The sequence below is a fragment of the Microcebus murinus genome, chromosome X (genome assembly GCF_040939455.1).
Source record: "Microcebus murinus isolate Inina chromosome X, M.murinus_Inina_mat1.0, whole genome shotgun sequence".
NCBI lineage: Eukaryota > Metazoa > Chordata > Mammalia > Primates > Cheirogaleidae > Microcebus > Microcebus murinus.
The window spans coordinates 21,040,508-21,065,528 of record NC_134136.1 but is presented as its reverse complement, the minus strand read 5'-3'; positions in this window follow the sequence as shown (position 1 = coordinate 21,065,528).

The window sequence follows — 25,021 nt, the reverse complement described above, 5'->3', positions numbered from 1 at the left end:
GTTTTTCTCTAAACAATTTATATGGAGAAAGTTGAAATTAATTTTCTAACCATTACCAAATTTTAATGATTTTGTATATTAGATGTCTCCTAGCTGGCTATGGAGAAAATGAATTTCAGAACGTCTTAAAAAGTGTATCTCAGGAATATACAACTTTTAACACTGGTAATAATAGTAATGTGTCTTCAGCTCTAGTGTCAGAACTCCAATGATCTTGTGACCTCTGCCTCCCCTTCCTTCCTTTCAAGTTCGAGTCACTAATATGAAAATAAGATTTTTGTTTCTCAGGATGGGACCTTCGTTTAAAACTCTCTATTTTCTTCAGAAATATATCACCTTCTAGTGGCCATCAATGGAAAAGAAAATTTTAAAAAATGGTTCAAATTATTTTTCTCATGAAATATGAACCTTATTTCTTGTCAGAACTTTTTTATTAATAGTGTTGTAGTTTATTATATATTGGTTATGATTTTTAGGATAAGTTTCAGGAATCCTGTATATATATCAAAATATATTGCATGATAGAGACAATTTAATATATTTATAGTTCTCTGATTTACCAATTTGGCATATCTCCCTTTATTTATAAAATGAGACTATTATTATAGAAGCCTTGAGGAAATTTTATGTAATCATGTATGCATGACACTCAGATTGGTAACTATTTATTGAGTAACTGAAACTTTGCTAGGCACTGTGATAAAATTTTTTTGAACATAAAGTAGTCATAATTTGATAAGTTGCTTTGAACTCAGTGGGAAAAATAATAAAATGTAAACCATACATTCATTTTAATTATAGTATCAAATAGCTGTGCCATCAGAAAAAATTAAATTAAATTTCCAGATGTTTCCAATGTTAGAAAAGAGTAAAATAATATAGGATGGTATCTAAGTATTTCACATATGCATAATACTTCCAAAGACTATTTATCTGCATCAATATAAATGTATTGAAATGCTAAATTTAGTCTGCCTATAATGCCTTCCAGACCATATTAATGTCCTTTTTTCCTAAAATCCCATAATATTTTTGCTCTTTAATTCAAATTACTATGCCTTGTTGTCTCACTCATATAGTGATGAAAGCCTTAGATTGCCCAATGAGGCCAGAAAGAACATACTATATTCTGCATTCTGAATCTTACTTGCAACTAGCTCAGTATTATATATTAGGTTCAACTATAAAAAACTGCTGATATCTGAATATCTTTAATCTACAAAATTGGTAGTTTCATTGGTACCACCTGTTTCATTGGTACTACCCAATAGCTAATAAACAATAAATACTTGTTGAATGGATGAATGATTCAAATATAAAGGAAATATGTATTATGTATATATTCTCAAATACTTTGTCTAAGGATGAATTTATAAAACAATTAAAAACTGGAAATTTTTTGTCAACAAATATTCTGTGTTTTCTGTTTCATTTTGTTTGAAGAATACCTTAGCATGTTGATCAAACCAATTCAAATTTAACATTTTAAAGAGCTCGTAATCGTTGTGTAATTTTTTTTTTATTTCAGCATATTATGGGGGTACAGATTTTAAGGTTTCAATAAATGCCCATTTCCCCCCCTCCCCCCACAAGTCTAAGTCTCTGTCATGACCATCCCCCAGATGGTGCACATCTCACTCATTATGTATGTATATACCCGCCCCCCTCCCCCCTCCCACCTGCCCAATACCCTATTACTGTAGTACCTATGTGTCCACTTAGGTGCTACTCAGTTAATACCAGTTTGCTGGAGAATATATCTGGTGCTTGTTTTTCCATTCTTGGGATACTTCAATTAGTAGTATGGGTTCCAGCTCTAACCAGGTAAATATAAGATGTGCTATATCACCATTGTTTCTTAGAGCTGAATAGTACTCCATGGTATACATATACCACATTTTATTAATCCATTCTTGGATTGATGGGCACTTGGGCTGTTTCCACAGCCTTGCAATTATGAATTGTGCTGCTATAAACATTTGAGTGCAGGTGTCTATTTTGTAGAGTGTCATTAGATCATTTGGGTAGATGCCCAGCAATGGGATTGCTGGATCAAATGGTAGATTCACTTGTATCGCTTTAAGGTATCTCCATATTGCTTTCCACAGAGGTTGAACTAGTTTGCAGTCCCACCAGCAGTGTAGGAGTGTTCCTCTCTCTCCGCAACCATGCCAGCATTTATTGTTTGGAGATTTTTTGATAAAGGCCATTCTCACTGGGGTTAAGTGATATCTCATTGTGGTTTTGATTTGCATTTCCCTGATGATTAGAGATGTTGAGCATTTCTTCATATGTTTGTTGGCCATTCTTCTGTCTTCTTTAGAAAAGTTTCTGTTCAAGTACTTTGCCCACTTTTTAATGGGGTTATTTGATTTTTTCTTCCTGATTTTCGTGAGTTCTAAGTATATTCTAGTTATCAGTCCCTTATCGGATGCATAGGATGCAAAAATTTTCTCCCATTCTGTAGGTTGTCTGTTTACTTTCATGACTATTTCTTTGGCTGTGCAGAAGCTTTGTAGTTTGATCATGTCCCATTTATTTATTTTTGTTGCTGCTGTGATTGCCTTTGGGGACTTCTTCATAAACTCTTTGCCCAGGCCGATGTGTAGGAGAGTGTTTCCAACTTTTTCCTCTAGAGTTCTAATAGTTTCATACCTTAGGTTTAAGTCTGTTATCCAGCGTGAGTTGGTTTTTGTGAGAGGTGAAAGGTGTGGGTCCTGTTTTAGCCTTCTACAGGTGGCTGTTCAGTTTTCCCAGCACCATTTATTGAAAAGGGATTCTTTTCCCCAGCGTATGTTTTTGTCTGCTTTGTCAAAGATTAGATGGCTATATGAGGATGGTTTTATATCAGGATTCTCACATCTGTTCCACTGGTCAATATTCCTATTTTTGTGCCAATACCATATTATTTTAATTACTACAGCTTTGTAGTATAGTTTGATATCTGGCATATTAATGCCTCCCATTTTGTTTTTGTTGCCTAGAATTGCTCTTGATATTCGGGGCCTTCTTTGGTTCCATACGAAGCGTAAAATTATTTTTTCTATATCTGTGAAGAATGCTGATGAGATTTTAATAGGTATTGCATTGAATCTGTAGATCAGTTTGGGTAGTATAGACATTTTGATGATATTGAGTCTGCTGATCCACGAGCATGGTATGGATTTCCATCTGTTTACATCCTCTGCTATTTCCCTCCTCAGTGTTTCATAGTTCTCCCTGTAGAGGTCTTTTACGTCCTTAGTTAAGTATATTCCTAGGTACTTTAATTTCCTTGTTGCTATCGTGAAGGGAATTGAGTCTTTGATTTGGTTCTCAATTAGAATGTTGTTGGCGTATATGAATGCCTCTGATTTCTGTGTATTGATTTTGTATCCTGAGACTTGACTAAATTCATTGATCAGTTCCAGGATTTTCTTGGTTGAATCTTTGGGGTTTTCCAGATACAATATCATATCATTAGCAAACAGTGAAAGTTTGATCTCTTCTGCCCCTATTTGGATACCTTTGATTCCATTTTTCTGTCTGATTGCTGTAGCCAAGATTTCCAGCACTATGTTGAACAGAAGTGGAGATAGTGGGCAGCCTTGTCTGGTTCCAGTTCTAAGTGGGAATGATTTCAATTTTTCCCCATTCAGTATGATGTTGGCTATCGGTCTGTCATATATGGCTTCTATCATTTTTAGGTATGTCCCTTCTATGCCTATTTTCTTAAGTGTTCTTATCATGAAAGGGTGTTGAATTTTGTCAAAAGCTTTTTCTGCATCTATTGAAAGAATCATGTGGTATTTGTTTTTGCTTCTGTTTATGTGGTGAATTGCATTTATAGATTTGCGTATGTTGAACCATACCTGCATCCCTGGAATGAAGCCCACTTGGTCGTGGTGGATTATTTTTTTGATAAGTGTCTGGATTCGGTTAGCTAAGATTTTGTTGAAAATGTTTGCATCTATATTCATTAGAGATATTGGTCTGTAGTTTTCTTTTTTTGTTGGATTCTTTCCTGGTTTTGGTATCAGAGGAATATTCACTTCATAAAAGGTGTCGGGGAGGTTTCTGTTCTTCTCGATGTTGTGGAATAGTTTCTGCAAGATAGGTACTAGTTCTTTGTAAGAGTGGTAAAATTCAGGTGTGAAGCCATCTGGACCGGGACTTTTCTTTTTAGGGAGATTTTTAATTGCTGTTTCTATGTCAGCTGTTGAGATTGGTCTGTTCAGGGAATCTATTTCTTCGTGGTTGAGCCTAGGGAGGTTGTGTGTTTCTAGAAATTTGTCCATTTCCTCCACATTTTCCAGTTTGTGTGCATAAAGATTTTTGTAGTATTCATAAATTGTATCTTGTATCTCTTTGGGATCAGTTGTGATATATCCTTTTTTGTTCCTGATGGAGCTTATTAGAGATTTCTCTCTTCTGCTTTTCGTTAGCTTAGCCAATGGTGTGTCAATTTTGTTTATTTTTTCAAAGAACCAACTTTTTGTTTTATTAATCTCCTGAATAGCTTCCCTGTTTTCAATTTCATTTAGTTCTGATTTGATCTTGTTGATTTCACTTCTTCTGCTGGGTTTGGGGTTGGTCTGTTCTTCCTTTTCCAGCTCTCTGAGTCATTTCATTCGATTGTCTATTTGTGATCTTCTTGCCTTTTATTATAGGCATTTATGGAGATAAACTTTCCTCTCAGAACTGCTTTAGCTGTGTCCCAGAGAAATTGATAACTTGTCTCTCCATTGTCGTTTTCTTCATAGAAGTTTTTTATTTCCATCTTGATTTCTTCATTTATGAAATAATCATTTAGTAGGAGGTTGTTTAATTTCCACATTTTTGTGTAGAAATGTGAGTTTCTGTTAGGGTTGATTTCTACATTTATTCCACTGTGATCTGAGAAGGTACATGGTATGATTTCTATTTTTTTTAATTTCTTGAGATTTACTTTGTGTCCTAGGATATGGTCAATCTTAGAGAATGTCCCGTGAGCTGATGAGAAGAACGTATATTCAGTGGATTTTGGGTAGAATGTTCTGTAAATGTCAGTCAGACCGAATTGTTCTAGAGTTTTGTTTAAGTCCATTATTTCTTTATTAATTTTCTGTTTGGAGGATCTGTCTCGTGCCGTCAGTGGGGTGTTGAAATCTCTGGTGATTATGGAGTTGCTATTAATCCATTTGCTTAGCTCCAGTAAGGTTTGCTTTATGAATCTGGGTGCACCTAAGTTGGGTGCATATATATTTAAAATGTTATCTCTGTGTTCCCTTTCTTCCTCTGATTTTTTTCGCACATAGGCATAATCCTTGAGTTCTGAGATTCTTTCCTCTGCATGGTGCATCCTGTTCTTGATGCTTTCCACTGTATTATGGAGATCCTTGATTGTGTCCTTCATTGCCAAAATTTCTGATTGGTTTTTCTGTATAATTTCAATTTCTTTGGATAATTTTTTTCATTCATTTCCTGAATTGTTATGTTGGTTTCTCTATATTGGGATTCTATTTTCTCTTCAATTCTGTTGAGATTGCTAACATTCCATATTCAAAATTCTTCCTCCATCAGTTTAATCATGTGATGTAAGTTGGTGTTGGTTGAAGGAGGTAAAGTATTTTCTTATGGAGGTGACTTTTTTCTCTGTACCTTCATGTTTCCTGTCATCTTCTGCTGGTTCTTTCTCATCTTTGTGTTTTGTCAAGGACTGGAGATGTTTGAATGGGTTATGAGCTAAATTCTGGAATTCCTAAGAAATGATCTTTGGCATGGTGGGGAATATATGCTCTGGTCCTGTATCGTCTTAGAGGAATTTGAGTCTGTTGGGTTATCTTTGATCTAATGTCTTCACCTTATGTCTATAGAGATTAATGTGTTTAGGCCCCTTGCTTAGAGATTCAGGTGTTAGATAACTCTTGTGAGCGCAAGTTCGCTTTCAACCCCTAGGTTGAAGTGGGAGGCACTATAAGAGGTTCTGAGATTACTCTCTCTTTTGTTTCCTGAGGCCTCTGAGAGTCCAAAACCAGAAAGGGACCTGCCACGTCGCTTAGCCCCTGCCAGGATGAGGTCAGTCCTTTCCGGACGAAATCCCAGTGGGTTGGTCGCCACTAAGGGTATTCTTCAACCCTGGCAAATCTCAGCCCAGACAACAGATTCCCTCACCACTATGTAGTTCCCAGGAATGGGGCTTCCCCTTTGGCTGGAAGCACCAGCTATCAGGCCACAGTAAAGAGGCAATGAGGGGACTCAGTTTGATAGGCTATCTTGATAGGCTGTTATATCTGCTTTTCCATGGCCAGTGGCAGCAGGGAGGTGGAAATGAAGCAGAGGTGACAGTCTTGCAACCCAGGTTTTGGGTTGAACAGTCTCTTTCTCAACACTGCCCAGAGACGGAGTCAGACCTGTTTGGCGGGAAGCACCTGGGCCCAAGTCATAGGAGGATGTGGGTGATGGTGTCTCCCCAGGTTACATCTTGAAAAGCAACTTGCTTCACAACTCTGCCTTGCCAAGACATGCTCTTCTCTCTGAACACAGAGCACAAGTGGCTTGTGCAGCAAGAGACCACCCAAGATCAGTCTGACAGGGAAGTCACATGAACTGCCACTCTCCACCTTCTGTCTCTTTAAATACAGAGTTCAAGACAAGCAGCAGGAATGGGAACAGCCTCTTTCTTAGCTCTGCCCCAAGGCGGAGTTGGAACCTTTGGAATGAATCGCCCAGTCCCAAGTCACAAGAGGGTGTGGGTGATATGTCTCTCCAGGTTATATCTAGAAAAGTAGCCTCCTTCGCATTTCCGCCTTGCCAAGCCAGGCTCTGCTCTCTGGACACAGATCGCAGGTGGCTTGTGTAGCAAGAGACTGCCCAAGATCAGTCTGACCACCCAAGAGCAGCCGTGTGTACCACCACTCTCACCCCACCACCCCTCCAAACATAGAGTCCAAGTCAAACCACAGGAATGGGAAGACCAGTGGTGGTATTTGAGGAGCAGATGGACTTCCCCCAACTCGCGGAGTCCCCATGGTTCAAGGAACCTAGCTTTGTGCTCTCTGTCCACTCAGCACCAGCCAAACCATCAACTATATCCAAAGTTAAAGCCTTCTTTTGGGTATACTCCCCTCAACATGGACCTGGAAGCGTCCTGCAGTGAGAGGCCCGACTGGGCTCTTGTTCCTGCCGAGCAGGGTAGTGACTGCTGGTTTCGGACCCTCCCCACCTGAAACTGCCTTAGCTGAGTGCTAAGGAGAGTTCAAAATGTTCCCTGCTCCAGTCTCTTCTCCACACAGCTTTGCACAGCGCTACCACTTCCCACCAACTTTAGGCACTTTCTGGCCTGCGTGGGTGTGGAGCTCTGTGGCGGGGAGGGGCATCTCCTAGCGCCAGATAGGGCTGTTGCGGCAGCCAGCCAGCAGCCAGTCATATGGCATCTCACTCCCTCCTTGTATATTTACGATTCCCCGAGTTTTGCGGAAGAATATCTGATTCACCTTTGATTTAGGCTGTAGTGTTTCCGATCCCTCTGTTTCCCGGTGATTGTCTGCAGGCTTGCGAAGCTGGTCCTGTGGAAGTGCAAATTGCTCGCACATGGTTGTCTGCTTTCTTCATTTTCCACTCTGGGAGCAGAAAGCCTGGAGGACACCCCTACTCCACCATTCCCCCCCCCTCTTTTTTATATTTTAAATTTTTAATTTTTTTATTTCAGCATAACTTACAATAAAATGCATATACTTAAGTTTACAGTTAAATTTTGACAAATATATACACCAAATACAATAGACTAAATACAAATACACCAGATACAAATAAACCTAATACAACATATAATGTATCAAAGAAATGAAGAGTTTATAATATTCAAAACACAAAGTTTCCTGTGTCTCATTTAAGTAAATGAACTTTTTCCAGAAGCAACCAAGATTTTGATTACTTTCAAAAGGACTAGTTTTGTCTGTTTCTGAAATTTGTATGCATGGAATCATGCACTACGCACTGTTTGGTATCTAGTTTGTTTCTTTCATCATTATAATTGTAAGGTTCATCCATGTTGTTGCACGTATCATAGTTCACTTCTTATCACTAAGTATTATTCTTATTTATGGATATATTATAATTTATCTATTGACCTGGTGGTAGATACTTGAGATGTTATAAGTTATCCTTACAAGAAGAGGGAGTAACAGCAGGAGTGCACATATAGACAGAGGAAAAGGCCATGTAAGGATGCAGCGAGAAGGAGACCATGTAAAAGCCAAAGACAGAGACAGAAGAAAATAAACCTGTTGATGCCTTGATCTTGACTTCCAGTGTTCAGAACTGTGAGAAAATAAATTTCCATTGTTTAAGCTGCCTAGTCTGGGTGTTTTGTTATGGCAGTCATAGCACACTACACAAGAGACTATTCTTTGCCATTGGCATGTTTATTTGAATTTCTGTAGCTTTATAATGAATCTTCATATCTTTGAATAATTCCTTCAGCTTAATTCTTAATATGAGATTTGACATTCTTACTATCTCATTTATAATTAATGAATATGCTACAACTCTTCATCATGTGGTCTTAAATTCCTTTCAAAATTTATAACAATTTATATGCAAAGGTGTTACATCCTTTTTGTTTTAGTAATTTCTAGATTTTTGTGGCTTTTTATACTATTGTAAGTGGTATTCTTCATAAATTTTTCTAACTGCTTGTCACTAATATATATAGAAACGATGCATTTGCCTTTCTATTGATCTTGTATTCAGCAACTGTTATTACCTTTGTAATTCATTCCTTCTGCCTTCTTAGGTTTTCCTATACTTCATCTTCTTCTTGAAATGTATCCTTCTCTCCTTGACTTTCAACCATTATTTTTATTATAATATATTTTAATGTTATAAATTATTCTTTATATATGAATTTAGCTATATTTTACAACTTTGATATGTAGTATTTTCAGTAAAATTTGGTTTAAAATATTTAAAATTTTTTGTTATAATTTCTTCTTTGACCAAAAAGTTATGTAGCAGACTATTTTTATAATATAAAAACATGGGGATTTTTGTTATCATTTTGTTATTGATTTCTAATTTAATTGTACTGTGACCAAAGAATATATGCTGCATCATTTCAATCTTTTTAACATAGTGTTACATGCTTAATATAACAACACAGCATCATTTTTGTAAATGTTTTGTATGTGACTGTAAACATACACTCATGCACACACATATTTTGCAGGTGTTTTGTGCAATATATGTCAATTTGATAAAAAAATTGTAAATTTTTTCTAACCTACTGTATCTTGACTAAATTTGATCTAGTTCTATTTGCTATGAGTGGTATCTTAAAACATCCCACTGTAATTATGGATTTATTTATTTCTCCTTCTTTTCTGTTAATTTTTGCTTTATAAATCTCAAGATTGTGTTTATTAGTTCTATTCAAATTGAGAAATTTTATATTTTCTTGACATATTTTGTTATCACTGTAAGTTATTGTTTTTATCTCTAGCAATGCTTTTGGTCATAAACTCTACTTTGACTGATATTAATATAGCCAGGCCATCTTTTTTGAGTGCTTTAATTGTATATATTTTATCAGTTTTTCATTTTCTACCTTTCTTTATTTTAGATGTTTCTCTTTTAAACAATATATAGTGAGATTCTTCTTTTTAATCCCATCTGACAATGTTTGTCCTTTTAGTCCATTTAGCTGTAATGCAATCACTGGCATACAGTAGTCCTCCCCTTATCCACAGGGGATATGTTCCAAGATCCCCAGTGAATGACTAAAACTAGTTAGTACCAATCCTGATTGCCATCAATTATTAAAAATTTCTGTTAATGTCTTCCAAACAGAAATTTAATCCCTTTCATTAAAATAAGCACTTAGGCACTGTGGCCCTAACTTTTGTAGTTTAAGGTGCAATTGCAAAACTAACATGAATTTGTTTTTCTATCTTCACAATTTCATAGAAGATTCATTCGTACTGTAAATCTTAGTAGCCTCAGCATATGATTCTTTTTTTCTTTCCTTATCAAGACAAGAACTATCACCTTTTCACTTAAAGGAAGTGATTTACAGCTTCTCTTTGACATATTGGCATTGCCAGTATCACTATTGTTATGTTTTGGGTCCATTATTAGGTAAAATAAGAGTTACTTGAACATAAGCACTGCAGTATCACATAGTCAATCTGATAATGGAGATGGTTACAAAGTGACCAAGGACAGGTAGCTTATACAGTGTGGATATGCTGTATAAAGAGGTGATTTGTGTCCCAAGTAGGATGGAATAGGACAGCAAGAGATTTTATCATGCTACCAGAACAGCATGTAACTTAAAATTTATGAATTGTTTACATGAATTTTATATTTAGTATTTTTGTTGTTTACATGAACTTTACATTTAATATTTTTGGAGTGTGGAAAGTAAAACTGAGAAGTTTTATTACTATGTAAATATAATATCTTACTCTTTGCTTTCAGTTTTTCCTACATGACTTAGATTCCTTTGTTTCTTATTTATTTCCTTCTTTTAGATTTATTTTTTAATTATTATTATCCCATGTTCTTCTGTAAGCTTAGTAGTTAAACACTTTTTCCCAGTATTTTAATGTTTACTCTAGAAATGTTAACACACAAACTTGACTTTAAGTTAAAGTTTAATGCTAATTGATATTTTTCTTTCATTGTGAACAATATGAGGACTTATACCATTCTCCATTTACTATCTTCTGTCCTTATATGAAATTAAAAAAAAATTTAACTGAGTATAAATTTTAAACCCCATATATCATTATAATTATTTTAATTAGTTTACATTTAGATTTTAACCAATTCATTAGCCTTTTAGTTTCTACCCGTCTTCACTGCATTTCTGAGTATCTATTTGAGATAATGTTTCTTCTACCTGGTGAACATGAATATCTTTTACTAGTTCCTGTCATTCGGTTCTGTGGATGAAGAATTTCCTCAGTTTTTAAATTATAAATGTCTTTAATACTCTTTATTCATAAGGTTTATTCCTGGAGAATATATTATATGGGTTTAAATCCTAAACTGGTAGTTATTCTTTTTCAGCCTAATCTGCTTTTAAACCAAATCAACTGTGAGCTTTTTATTTTGTTTTTTAAAGTTGTTTTTATTTTTAAATTTTTCATTTTAAGATTTTCCACTTCTTTGTTAAAATTTAGAATTTGGTTTTAATTTCCTTGAGCATATTGAGCATAATCATTTTAAAGTCTTTGTCCAATAACTGAATTACTTGGATTCCCTGTGTGATTATTAATTGTTATTTCACTAAATTTTTAGCCATATTGTCCCCTCATTTCATATAATTTATTATAATTGATTGCAAGAGGCTATGGACATTAGCAATCCAGATTATTATTAATATAATTATAGTGATAGAATCATTCACAGATGAACTCTAGTCACATAAATATGTAATATAATCTCACTTCACTCTTATACAATTTAGTTCTTCTGGGTCCCAATCCAACACAATGTGAAATTCTTAGAAGTATTGGACAGCTTTCCAGCTTTTTAACAGCCTCATAAAAATCTACAGTTACTCTTAGAGGCAGGGAATAAAGTTACAAAATCTTATTTCATTTTTCTTGTTTTCTTCTTCTTCCAAATCTTGGCACTGTAATTGTTCACTATCTTGTTAAAGTTCCCCCAGTGTTTTCAAGTGATAGATTTTATATGTGTCCAATATTTTTAGTCGTTCATAGTTGAATGGTTACTCCAAATTCCTGGACAACTAACATCAGAAGGGTTGAATAAAATATATACGGTGGGGGGTTTGAACTTAAACTTTTCAATTTTTTTACAACAGTTGTATACAATAAATTATATAGTTTTGATGTGAAGTTCTATGAGTTTAGCACTTGCATCATATGCATAATGACAAAAGTGGTACAGAACAGTTCCATTTACCCTATAACATCGCTTATGCTATGTCTGTGGTCAAATTTTTCCCCTATCCCTAACATCTGATAAGCCCTGCTCTGTTCTCCATCCCTATATTATTTTTACCTTTTAAAAATGTCATTGAAATGGAATCATACATTATATAACATATTGACAGAGGCTCCTTTCATTTATTGTAATGCTTAATTACTTCATATCATTGACTGTGTCAAGAGTTCATTCTTTCTATGAAAACATAGTATTCCATTGCATTGATATACCACAGTATGTTCATGAAGTCAACTCTTGAAGAATTTATTACTTATTTTCAATTTTTGGAAGTTAAAAACAGAATTGCTATGTACATTCATTTATACAGCATTTAGGTTGTTTCTATTTTGGAGCAATTATGAAGATGCTGCCACAAACATTCATGTACAGACGTTTGCATAGACATCAGTTTTCATTTATCCAGGACAGATACCTAGATGTGTAATTTTTTGGTCATGTAGTAAGCGTACCTTTGAACATATAAAAAATTTCCACACTGCTATAAAAGTAGCTGTACCCTTTTGTATTTTGACCAGCAATGTATAAGCATTCCATTTTGTGTGCCTCTTTATCATAACTTTTAATGTTAGTCTTTTCTTTCAATTTCATCTATTCTAATAGGTGTTTAGTGGTATCTAATTATGTTATTAATGCATATTCCTCTCATGACTTATACCATTGAATATATTTTAATGTGTTTATTTGTCATATGTATAACACTTTGGTAAGGTGTCTGCTCATATATTTTGCCTATTTTTAATTGAGTTATTTGTTTTCTTAATGTTGAGTATTGAGAGTTTTTAAAAATATTCTGAACACAAGTTCTTTGAAAGCTATGTGATTTGCAAACATTTTCTTTAATTCTATAATTTGTCTTTTCATTCTCTTGACAAAGTCTTCTACAGAGAAAAAGTGTTAAATTTTGATGAAGTCCAAATTATCAACTTATTCCTTTATAGATTGTTTATTTTATTTTATTTTATTATTTCAGAATATTATGGGAGTACAAACATTTTGGCTACATATAATGACTTTGCCTCACCTAAGCCAGAGCTGTAGGCTTGCCCTTCCCCCATACAGTGTGCACTGCATCCATTAATTGTGAGTCCCCCCCCCCCAACATACCCCTCCCACCTGACTGGCACCCAGTGAATATTACTTCCACGGGAGCACCTTAGTGTTGATCAGTTAGTACCAATTTGATGGCAATTACATGTGGTGCTTGTTTTTTTCCATTTTTGTGGTACCTCACTTTGAAGGATGGGCACAAACTCTATCCAGGATAATATAAGAGGTGCTAGATCACCATTGTTCTTTTGTAACTGAGTAGTAATCCATGGTATACATATACCACATTTTATTAATCCACTCATGTATTGATGGGCACTTGGGTTGTTTCCACATCTTTGCAATTGTGAATTGTGCTTTCATAAACATTCAAGTGCACAGGTCTTTAATATGGAGTATCCTTTTCTTTTCCTTTAAGTAGATGCCTAGCAGTGGGAGGCTTTTAGCTCTTTGAGATATCTCTAAATAACTTTCCACAAGGGTTGTACTAATTTTCATTCCCATCAGCAGTGTAGGAGTGTTCCTGTCTCTCACATCCATGCCAGCATTTGTTGCTTTGAGACTTTTTGATAAAGGCCATTCTCACTAGAGTTAGGCGATATCTCATTGTGGTTTTGATTTGCATTACCCCAATGATTAGCGATTTTGAGCACCTTTTTATATATTTTCTGGCCATTATTCTGTCTTCTTTTAAAAAGTTTCTGTTTATGACCTTTGCTCACTTTTTGATGGGGTTGTTTGATTTTTTCTGTAAACATTTCCTTTTCCTTCTTATTTGTCCCATTTCTCATAGTATAATAATTTTGTTAATTTTATGGAGAACAGAACATACATTCTAATTTTTTTAATTTTTTGTAAATAATTTTTATAGTTCTTATTTTCTCTTTTATGGAAATGACTCTTTTCTTAATGTTACAGAAAATTTTTAGACTCCATGTTGTCATAATATTTATTCATTTCTCAATAAGGAAAGATATGTCTATCATATTTATCAAACATACTTTCCTTATTTATTAAGATCTATATCATTTGATTCTTCTCCATTGCTATAATACTTTTATAGTTTTTAACTTGGAAGCCAGTTTCATAGGAATAACTTTATTCACATATTCAGTATTTTTTAGTCTAGTTAAATTCTGATGATTCAGGCAAGCCACTTTCCTGCTTTCATTGCCTAATTTGGGGACTACACAGAGATCTACTTATTCTTTGACTCCTTGGGTTAAAATTTCATATTCATACTAGATGTGTGACTTCAGGTAATTCATTTAACCTTGACAAGTATTCTCTGCCCTCTGTCAGATTATTTTGAAGACATCAAATCATTTCATCTGTAATTATTTCTATATGTATCTCTAAAAGCATTATTAAAAAATACTAAAATATTCTATTATCATGCCTGAAATGGTAAAAATAATTTCTAAATATTAACAAATATCTCAAGGGTCTTATCTATCTCTTGTGTTATAATATTTTAAAGCCTATTTTTTAATTGCTATCCAAATAAGGTCAATTCCTTTTGATTTTTATGTGATTTCCAATGTCCAGATTTAACATCTCTTTAACAATGTGTCACATGCTTCTTTATACCTTCTATCTTCTGTCAGATAGTAGATTAAGTTTGCAAGGTTGACTATATATTTAGCTTTTTGTATTTTTTTTTTCTTTTTTTTTTTGGAGCTTGGTCAAGACGACACCACATGGGCATTATATGTACAAAAACAGTCACTCACTTTTCCTCAACTAGCATTTGGTAATACTGTAGTAAGTACAGAGTGCTTATAAAAAGTAAAATAAATTCTTGATTCTTTGCCCTTATTTACCGGTATCTGGGATTTCAAAATAACAAGGTGGTGCCATAAGTAATCAATGAGGATTTTGTTTGTTTTCTCAAATATCATTATGAACTGATGGACTTGACAATGTTTGACATATTTAAATCTCTTTCAGTCAATACTTTTACTGATAGTTAAATGAACATCCCACCTTTGGCCAGCAGAAACTCATTCAGGTTGGCTCCTAAATCCTTTTTTGATATAACCAATAGTTTTTGATAATTTCTCTCCTTTCTGGATTGGCAATGTGTTTCAGGTTCATCTTATATATAGATGTGTCCACAGCTCAAGTATTTTAGAGCCTATGCAATGCAACTGTTATCTTATCACTGTTTTTCTACCATAACTGAACAATCTACTATATAGTCTTCCATTTTTTAATGACTTCAGAACTCTTTCTTTTTTTTTACTCTTTCCCATGCCATTATCCTTGGGAACTACAACATGTCATGCTTATGGCCCCTATAATACCTTTCTCATCTGGTTCTTTAAAAAAAAAATCTTAGTTCCCATTACTTTTATCTTTCACTTCTGTTACTGCACGGCTACAACCTAGATTTTCATACCATTGAGAACCTCTCAACCTTTAAGATATTTAGCTATTTTTCATGATTCTTCTTTTACATCACCAACTTTCTGGCCTTTCCTTTTCCAGTCCCCAAAGAAATCTTCCCAAGTGTTCACCAGTTTTCTAAAATCCCCAATCTGACCAGTTTCCATCACTTTTAGCCAGGCATCCTCAAACTAAGGCCTGCAGGCCATATGCGGCCAGCCAAGGACATTTATCTGGTCCACCAGGTGTTGTTGCCACTACTGCCCATCCTGCTTAGTAGCCTACTCGTCCAGGGCCCACAGTGCACATGTGTGGAATGTGCGCTACACTCTCCAATGGCCCTCCAATGGTCTGAGGGACAGTGAACTGGCCCCCTGTTTAAAAAGTTTGAAGACCCCTGCTTTAGCAGATGATGATTTTACAACTTTTCTGAAGCAATCATATCTTGTGTGTGAGTTCCCTTGACACTTCTCCATTACAACCTTTTTATGTATTTGCCCCCAATATGCTATTTTCTTCCCTGTCTCTGAGAAATGATTGGACTTAGTATGCTTAGAATATTAACTCTGTGCTATTGTTGCTCTCTCTTTCAACTTTTTCAGGATCTGCTTTATCAATTAACTAATTTTCTTGCACTATTAATCTCTTTTTGGTATTGATTCTTTTTAGAAACATTTCATTTGGTTATGCAACATTGCACTAACCTGGTTTTCCTCACATTTTGATTATATCTCCTTTGATGCCTAATTATTCTGCTTTCGAACTGTAATTATTAACCAAGGCTCGACTTTGACCAACTTCTATTCTCTATATCCTCTAACATTTTATAGTTTAATCTAAGAGAGACAGTATTTTTATAGTGCTTAACAGAAGATACTCTGGATCCAGAGTGCTCAAGCTTGAATACTTGGGTTGTTTTGTTTTCCATATGTGAAACATTATATCTACTTATTTTTTTCTCTCAGTTTTATCAACTGTTAAATGGAGATGACAATTATTACTACCTTAAAAGCTTGTTTAAGATTATATGAGCTAACATATGTAAAGTGCTTAAAACAATGTGTTGGAGCATAATAAATGATTAGTTATTATCACATATAGTCTATGGCTTCAACAAACATTACCTAAGTCCTACTATGTGACAGCCACCATATTAGGCACTGGAGAAGAAAAATGAAAAAGAGTGTAGTGAAGGCATTATCATACAGAGTCTGGTGAGGATAATATCATAAGAATTAAAAAAATGACGTATAAGGGGCAGAAGTAGCAGAGAGGAAGCACAAACTTTATTTAGTGGCAGTAGGAATGAGTTTTAGAGGATAGAATGCCTGAACTAAAATTTGAAGAATGAATAAGAATTTCCAGTTGGATAAGGAGATGAAAATTATTTCAGAATAGTTTGGATTAGGTCCCTTCTCTGTGCCAGGCACTGTGTTCGATATTTCCAGATACGATCTATTTTAATATTCATGCAAGTCATTTAGGGAGGCATTGTTGTCCCTTTTGTACATAATTTAAAACTAATAACCAGGGAAGTAAACATTTTTAAAAAATTCACCCAAGTTGACATAGTTATTAAATAGCAGATTCCAAGTTCCAACCAAAGTCTTCTGTTATACCTTGTTTTCTCCCTACCTCTGAGTTCACCTCTGAATTTTGTTCTAGTATATTCTGTAACCTACTATTACCATTTTTCATAGTATTATTTGTGTCTAATTCTGCTTGGTATCTACTGCAATACAAAACACTCTGTCTTATACATATTTATATTCAATATGGATCTGTGCAATGCAAGTATAAATTAATTAATGAAAAAATCTTGTCTCCCAATTTCATATGACCTTGCTCTGTATAAGCTTAGATATATGGAAGCAGAACCAGAACCAGTAAACATTAGTGATCTACTCCTAATTTAGTATAAATCACATTGTTCCCTGGGAAATTATGAAAATAAATGAAATAATTCCTATGAAGTACTTAAAGCTTTTCATTTGAATGATAGTATATACATTTAAGGATGCTAAAAATACATTGTATATGTTAAACCTAGTAAGAAATTAGTTATATCTATTTTGAGAAGTATGTATTGAGGAAATTAGTTTCACTATGTAGCAACACATGATATAGGTTATGAGCCAATATTTAAACAGCCATGTCCATTTCCTGGACACAAGGGTACCATTGATCTAAAGATGATATTTAGTAAGTACAATACCCTTAGAATGAGTGGCTATTATTTTCTAGAGTTCATAAAATTTTATTTGGCCAATATTCAAGTTTAAGTGTCTGAGTGTATGTGCTAAAATATGCTGGACCAGTAAGTCAGCAAGTCTTCACCAATACTAATTTTGCTATCTCCATTTTAAATTAAATATCCTTTAAACTTAATCAACTAATCTAGCAAATTAAGACCACACATTGAAAAAGAATCAGTATCAGGCTAAAAATAATTGTGATGCTGTGAGAGCATTAGTTTGTCTCTTAGGGATAGTTAAATCAGCTACTGAAAACCTTTAAAATAGCTAGAAAGCAAGCCTTCATATTCAAAGGCTAGAGAAGAAATCTTTATCATTATTGCATGTATGACACACCTCATCCCCCCCCAATTTTAAACATATTCCCTTATTTAATGCCCCAAAAGCTTATGTAGAGTATGCTGATATTTTTACAGTTGTCAGGAATTTAATATTAGTCCTTTTACTTTTTAGCTTTCAGGATGTGTTTGAAGATCATTGAATTGTATGTAAAATGTAATTATTTTTCTTTCAGTTGGAGAATAGATAAAAGTTATACAGTTAACCTATAAGTTCTGATCTATATTTCTTATCCTGCGGGGCACAAAATTTTTTGTAATATATCCTTCAAACCCGATATGTGATTAGAAATGATACTATAAAATGTGCTACAAGTGATACATGCTGTTGAACTCTAATTCCTAAATGGCTGGATTCATCCTAGAGGTCAAGGAGGTAAATGTATGTGAAAAATTGAATTATGACTCCGAATGGCTGAGAAGAGAACCAGAATAGAAGAGAAATAATGCAGTAATAAAATGGAACATGAGAATATATTTAAAGTGGAAGTTAAAACTTCAGAATAAAGTTCTTTGACCTACTTCAAGTCACTTAAACTCTTTGAACTTCAATCTGTTCATCTGTGGGAATGATAATTATCCTATTACAAAAATTTGAGCATTAAATGAGATTGTTATGAAGGGTCTTGGCATTGGATTTAAATAAGGACATAAGCATATCTGATTTATAATTTTTGACATGATATATAATGCATTTTAAAACTTTTAATATCAACATGCTATGTCATAATCAAATAACTTTTAAATAAAGGGAAACTTTTCTATTTACTTCTTAAGCATTGCTTTTCGTAATATATTTACTTATATAAATACTGGCCTAGATGTTACATGTGTTCACTTCTATAAAATCCAAATACTGATAACACCTCTAAGGGGTTTCATGAATATTAAATAAGATATTCAGTTTAAAGGGTTAAGACCAGTTTCAGGCACAGAATAAGAATTCATTAATTATTAACTTAATATTACTTGTTTTTTAGGTTGATGTAAATTTTTTCTTGATTAAACTGCAGCTTCTAACTACTATTTGAAATACATTTAAAATTATAATACCTTTAAAGGATTATAATAGATAATTTAATAAGAGATATTTCCTTGTTTCTTAAAATTGCACTATACAGGATATTAATTATTTTGGCAACAAGTGAAGTGAGGAAGTTGACAATCGAAATTTTACTGAAGATATTTTCTTATCACCTTGTATTTGTAGCATTGAGGCTTTGGTTCTCCATACTGCAGTATAACATTGGTTATAAAACACAAGCAACAAACTATGGTATCATTAACGTTACGTCCTTCGCCAAGTCACTTGCCTTTCCTAGGTTTTAGTTTTCGTACTTTTAAAAATTGGGACATTCATAAAACTCATTATGCTGCTATGAAGATCAAATGAAATAATCATTGTAAATGTAATATGTAGAAACTAAGGGCTTTTTGAAACAACTAATAACTATTTACTAGAATTTTGTTCAGTATATATTTACTTAAGTATAGGCAATTAGTTTCTCTTATCAAAGCTGCTATTAAACTAACTGTGATTTATAGCAGGTAGTGTAGAGTTTAATCATGTATTCCATGATACCAAGATGATGAAAAGGTGCAGAATATTTTTTTTTTTAACAAGTGGTTCTGAGACAAGTGGATAGTCATATTTAAAAGAGTGAAGTTAGGTCCCTACCTCACATTATATACAAAAATTAACTTGAATTGGATCAAATATATAAATGCAAGGGATATAGCTTTAAAATGCTTAGAACAAAACTTACATTTGTAAATCTTCATAACCTTGTATTAGGAAACTGTTTCTTAAATATGACACCAAAATCACAAGCAACAAAATAATAAATAAACTGTACATCATCAAAATTGAAAATCTTTCTGTTTCAGAGGACAGTATCAAAAAAGTGAAAAGCTAGCCCACAGAATGGGAGAAAATATTGGAAAAACATATATCTGATAATGGAGTTGTATCTAAAATATATAAAGAAGTCTTACAACCTAACAACAAAAGGAAAATTCAGTTTTTTTTTTGTTTTTTTTTTTAATTATTTTTTTTATTTTGGTATATTATGGGGGTACAGATTTTAAGATTTCAATAAATGCCCATTTCCCCCCTCCCCCCAAAAGTCCGAGTCTCCATCATGACCATCCCCCAGATGGTGCACATCTCACTCACTATGTATGTATATACCCGCCCCCCTCCCCACTCCCACCTGCCCAATACCCTATTACTGTAGCACCTATGTGTCCAATTAGGTGCTACTCAGTTAATACCAGTTTGCTGGAGAATATATCTGGTGCTTGTTTTTCCATTCTTGGGATACTTCACTTAGTAGTATGGGTTCCAGCTCTAACCAGGAAAATATAAGGTGTGCTATATCACCATTGTTTCTTAGAGCTGAATAGTACTCCATGGTGTACATATACCACATTTTATTAATCCATTCTTTGATTGATGGGCACTTGGGCTGTTTCCACAGCCTTGCAATTATGAATTGTGCTGCTATAAACATTCGAGTGCAGGTGTCTTTTTTGTAGAGTGTCACTGGATCATTTGGGTAGATGCCCAGCAATGGGATTGCTGGATCAAATGGTAGATTCACTTGTATCGCTTTAAGGTATCTCCATATTGCTTTCCACAGAGGTTGAACTAGTTTGCAGTCCCACCAGCAGTGTAGGAGTGTTCCTCTCTCTCCGCAACCACGCCAGCATTTATGGTTTGGAGATTTTTTGATAAAGGCCATTCTCACTGGGGTTAAGTGATATCTCATTGTGGTTTTGATTTGCATTTCCCTGATGATTAGAGATGTTGAGCATTTCTTCATATGTTTGTTGGCCATTCTTCTGTCTTCTTTAGAAAAGTTTCTGTTCAAGTCCTTTGCCCACTTTTTAATGGGGTTATTTGATTTTTTCTTCCTAATTTTCGTGAGTTCTAAGTATATTCTAGTTATCAGTCCCTTATCGGATGCATAGGATGCAAAAATTTTCTCCCACTCTGTAGGTTGTCTGTTTACTTTCATGACTATTTCTTTGGCTGTGCAGAAGCTTTGTAGTTTGATCATGTCCCATTTATTTATTTTTGTTGCTGCTGTGATTGCCTTTGGGGACTTCTTCATAAACTCTTTGCCCAGGCCGATGTCTAGGAGAGTGTTTCCAACTTTTTCCTCTAGAGTTCTAATAGTTTCATATCTTAGGTTTAAGTCTGTTATCCAGCGTGAGTTGGTTTTTGTGAGAGGTGAAAGGTGTGGGTCCTGTTTTAGCCTTCTACAGGTGGCTATCCAGTTTTCCCAGCACCATTTATTGAAGAGGGATTCTTTTCCCCAGCGTATGTTTTTGTCTGCTTTGTCAAAGATGAGATGGCTATATGAGGATGGTTTTATAACAGGATTCTCACATCTGTTCCACTGGTCAATATTCCTGTTTTTGTGCCAATACCATATTATTTTAATTACTACAGCTTTGTAGTATAGTTTGATATCTGGCATATTAATGCCTCCCATTTTGTTTTTGTTGCCTAGAATTGCTCTTGATATTCGGGGTCTTCTTTGGTTCCATACAAAGCGTAAAATTATTTTTTCTATATCTGTGAAGAATGCTGATGGGATTTTAATAGGTATTGCATTGAATCTGTAGATCAGTTTGGGTAGTATAGACATTTTGATGATATTGAGTCTGCCGATCCACGAGCATGGTATGGATTTCCATCTGTTTACATCCTATGCTATTTCCTTCCTCAGTGTTTCATAGTTCTCCCTGTAGAGGTCTTTTACCTCTTTGGTTAAATATATTCCTAGGTACTTTAATTTCTTTGTTGCTATTGTGAAGGGAATTGAGTCTTTGATTTGGTTCTCAATTAGATTGTTGTTGGCGTATATGAATGCCTCTGATTTCTGTGTATTGATTTTGTATCCTGAGACTTTACTAAATTCATTGATCAGTTCCAGGAGTTTCTTTGTTGAATCCTTGGGGTTTTCTAGATACAAGATCATATCATCAGCAAACAGTGAAAGTTTGATCTCTTCTGCCCCTATTTGGATACCTTTGATTCCATTTTCCTGTCTGATTGCTGTAGCCAAGACTTCCAGCACTATGTTGAACAGAAGTGGAGATAGTGGGCAGCCTTGTCTGGTTCCAGTTCTAAGTGGGAATGATTTCAATTTTTCCCCATTCAGTATGATGTTGGCTATGGGTCTGTCATATAGGGCTTGTATCATTTTTAGGTATGTCCCTTCTATGCCTATTTTCTTAAGTGTTCGTATCATGAAAGGGTGTTGAATTTTGTCAAAAGCTTTTTCTGCATCTATTGAAAGAATCATGTGGTCTTTGTTTTTGCTTCTGTTTATGTGGTGAATTGCATTTATAGATTTACGTATGTTGAACCATCCCTGCATCCCTGGGATGAAGCCCACTTGGTCGTGGTGGATTATTTTTTTGATAAGTGTCTGGATTCGGTTAGCTAAGATTTTGTTGAAAATGTTTGCATCTATATTCATTAGGGATATTGGTCTGTAGTTTTCTTTTTTTGTTGCATCCTTTCCTGGTTTTGGTATCAGAGTAATATTCGCTTCATAAAAGGTGTCAGGGAGGTTTCCGTTCTTCTCGATGTTGTGGAATAGTTTCTGCAAGATAGGTACTAGTTCTTCTTTGTAAGTATGGTAAAATTCAGGTGTGAAGCCATCTGGACCGGGACTTTTCTTTTTAGGGAGATTTTTAATTGCTGTTTCTATTTCAGCTGTTGAGATTGGTCTGTTCAGGGAATCTATATCTGCCTGGTTGAGCCTAGGGAGGCTGTGTGTTTCTAGAAATTTGTCCATTTCCTCCACATTTTCCAGTTTGTGTGCATAAAGATTTTTGTAGTATTCATAAATTGTATCTTGTATCTCTTTGGGATCAGTTTTGATATCTCCTTTTTTATTCCTGATGGAGCTTATTAGAGATTTCTCTTTTCTGCTTTTCGTTAGCTTAGCCAATGGCGTGTCAATCTTGTTTATTTTTTCATAGAACCAACTTTTTGTTTTATTAATCTCCTGAATAGCTTTCCTGTTTTCAATTTCGTTTAGTTCTGATTTGATCTTGTTGATTTCACTTCTTCTGCTGGGTTTGGGGTTGGGCTGTTCTTCTTTTTCAGCTCTTTGAGTCGTTTCATTAGATTGTCTATTTTTGATCTTCTTGCCTTTTGGTTATAGGCATTTATGGAGATAAACTTTCCTCTCAGAACTGCTTTAGCTGTGTCCCAGAGGAGTTGACAACTTGTCTCTCCATTGTCGTTTTCTTCATAGAAGTTTTTTATTTCCGTCTTGATTTCTTCATTTACGAAGTAATCATTTAGTAGGAGGTTGTTTAATTTCCACGTTTTTGTGTAGAAATGTGAGTTTCTGTTAGGGTTGATTTCTAGTTTTATTCCACTGTGATCTGAGAAGGTACATGGTATGATTTCTATTTTTTTAAATTTCTTGAGATTTTCTTTGTGTCCTAGGATATGGTCAATCTTAGAGAATGTCCCATGAGCTGATGAGAAGAACGTATATTCAGTGGATTTTGGGTAGAATGTTCTGTAGATGTCTGTCAGACCCAATTGTTCTAGAGTTTTGTTTAAGTCCATTATTTCTTTATTAATTTTCTGTTTGGAGGATCTATCTCGTGCCGTCAGTGGGGTGTTGAAATCCCCGGCGATTATGGAGTTGCTATTAATCCATTTGCTTAGCTGCAGTAAGGTTTGCTTTATGAATCTGGGTGCACCTAAGTTGGGTGCATATATATTTAAAATTGTTATCTCTTCTTGTTGGACTGTGCCCTTCACCATTATATAATGACCCTCTTTGTCTTTTACTACTTTTGTCGGTTTAAAAACTAAATCGTCTGAAATTAGAACTGCCACACCAGTCTTCTTTTGGCTTCTATTTGCTTGGAATATTGATCTCCACCCTTTTATTTTTAGTCTATGTGCATCCTTGCAGGTTAAATGTGTTTCCTGAAGACAGCATATACTTGGCCTGTATTTTCTTATCCATTCAGCCAGCCTATGTCTCTTGAGTGGAGAGTTTAAGCCATTCACATTTATTGAGAGAACTGATAGGTAAGGTAGATTACTGATCATTCTGTTGGGTTGGATGTTGTTGCTATGATTTCTGTCTTGAGCCATTGTAATATCTGGCCTTTAATATCTTTGGGTTTTGGTTGTTTTTATATCCGTGGATTATTATGATGATATTCCGTGCATAACGCTGTTTTAAGTACTTCTTGTAGGGCTGGTCTTGTCTTGGTGAATTCTCTGAGCCTTTGCTTGTCTGAGAATGTTTTTATTCTCCTTCATATATGAAGCTTAGTTTTGCAGGGAATAATATTCTAGGCTGGGCATTGTTTTGTTTCAAAAGAGTGAGAATGGGGCCCCAGTCTCTCCTTGCTTGTAAAGTCTCATTAGAGAAGTTTGATGTTATTCGAATTGGCTTTCCCTTGTATGTCACTTGCTTCTTTTGTCTTACAGCTCTTAGAAGGGCCTCTTTAGTTGATACTTTGGTTAGTCTGATGACTGCATGACGTGACGTCTTCCTGTTTGCATTGAATCTCCCAGGGGTCCTCTGGGCTTCTTGAACTTGTATATCGAGATTTTGAGCAAGGCCTGGGAAATTTTCCTCTATTATATCTTCAAAAATCTTGTCCAGCCCTTGAGTGTTGTCTTCCTCCCTTTCGGCTAAACCTATGACCCTCACGTTAGGTTTTTTCACATAATCCCACAGCTCTTGTAGGCTTTGGTCTTTTCTCTTGTTTCTCTGCTGTATTTCTGTGACTGATTTATTTAATTGGAAGGTGTTATCTTCAAGCTCTGAGATTCTTTCTTCTGCTTGATCTACCCTGTTCTTGAGACTTTCCACAGTATTTTGTAGTTCTCTGAGTTGATTCTTCATCTCCAGGACTTCGGTTAAAGTTTTCTTCACTGTGTCAATCTCTTTGTTGAAACTTTGTTCCATTTCTTGGAGGTTTTTTGTGTTTTCTTGGTGTTGGTTATTGAGTTGTTGTTGCAGCTGGGTGAGTGTTCTTATGATCCACATACGAAAT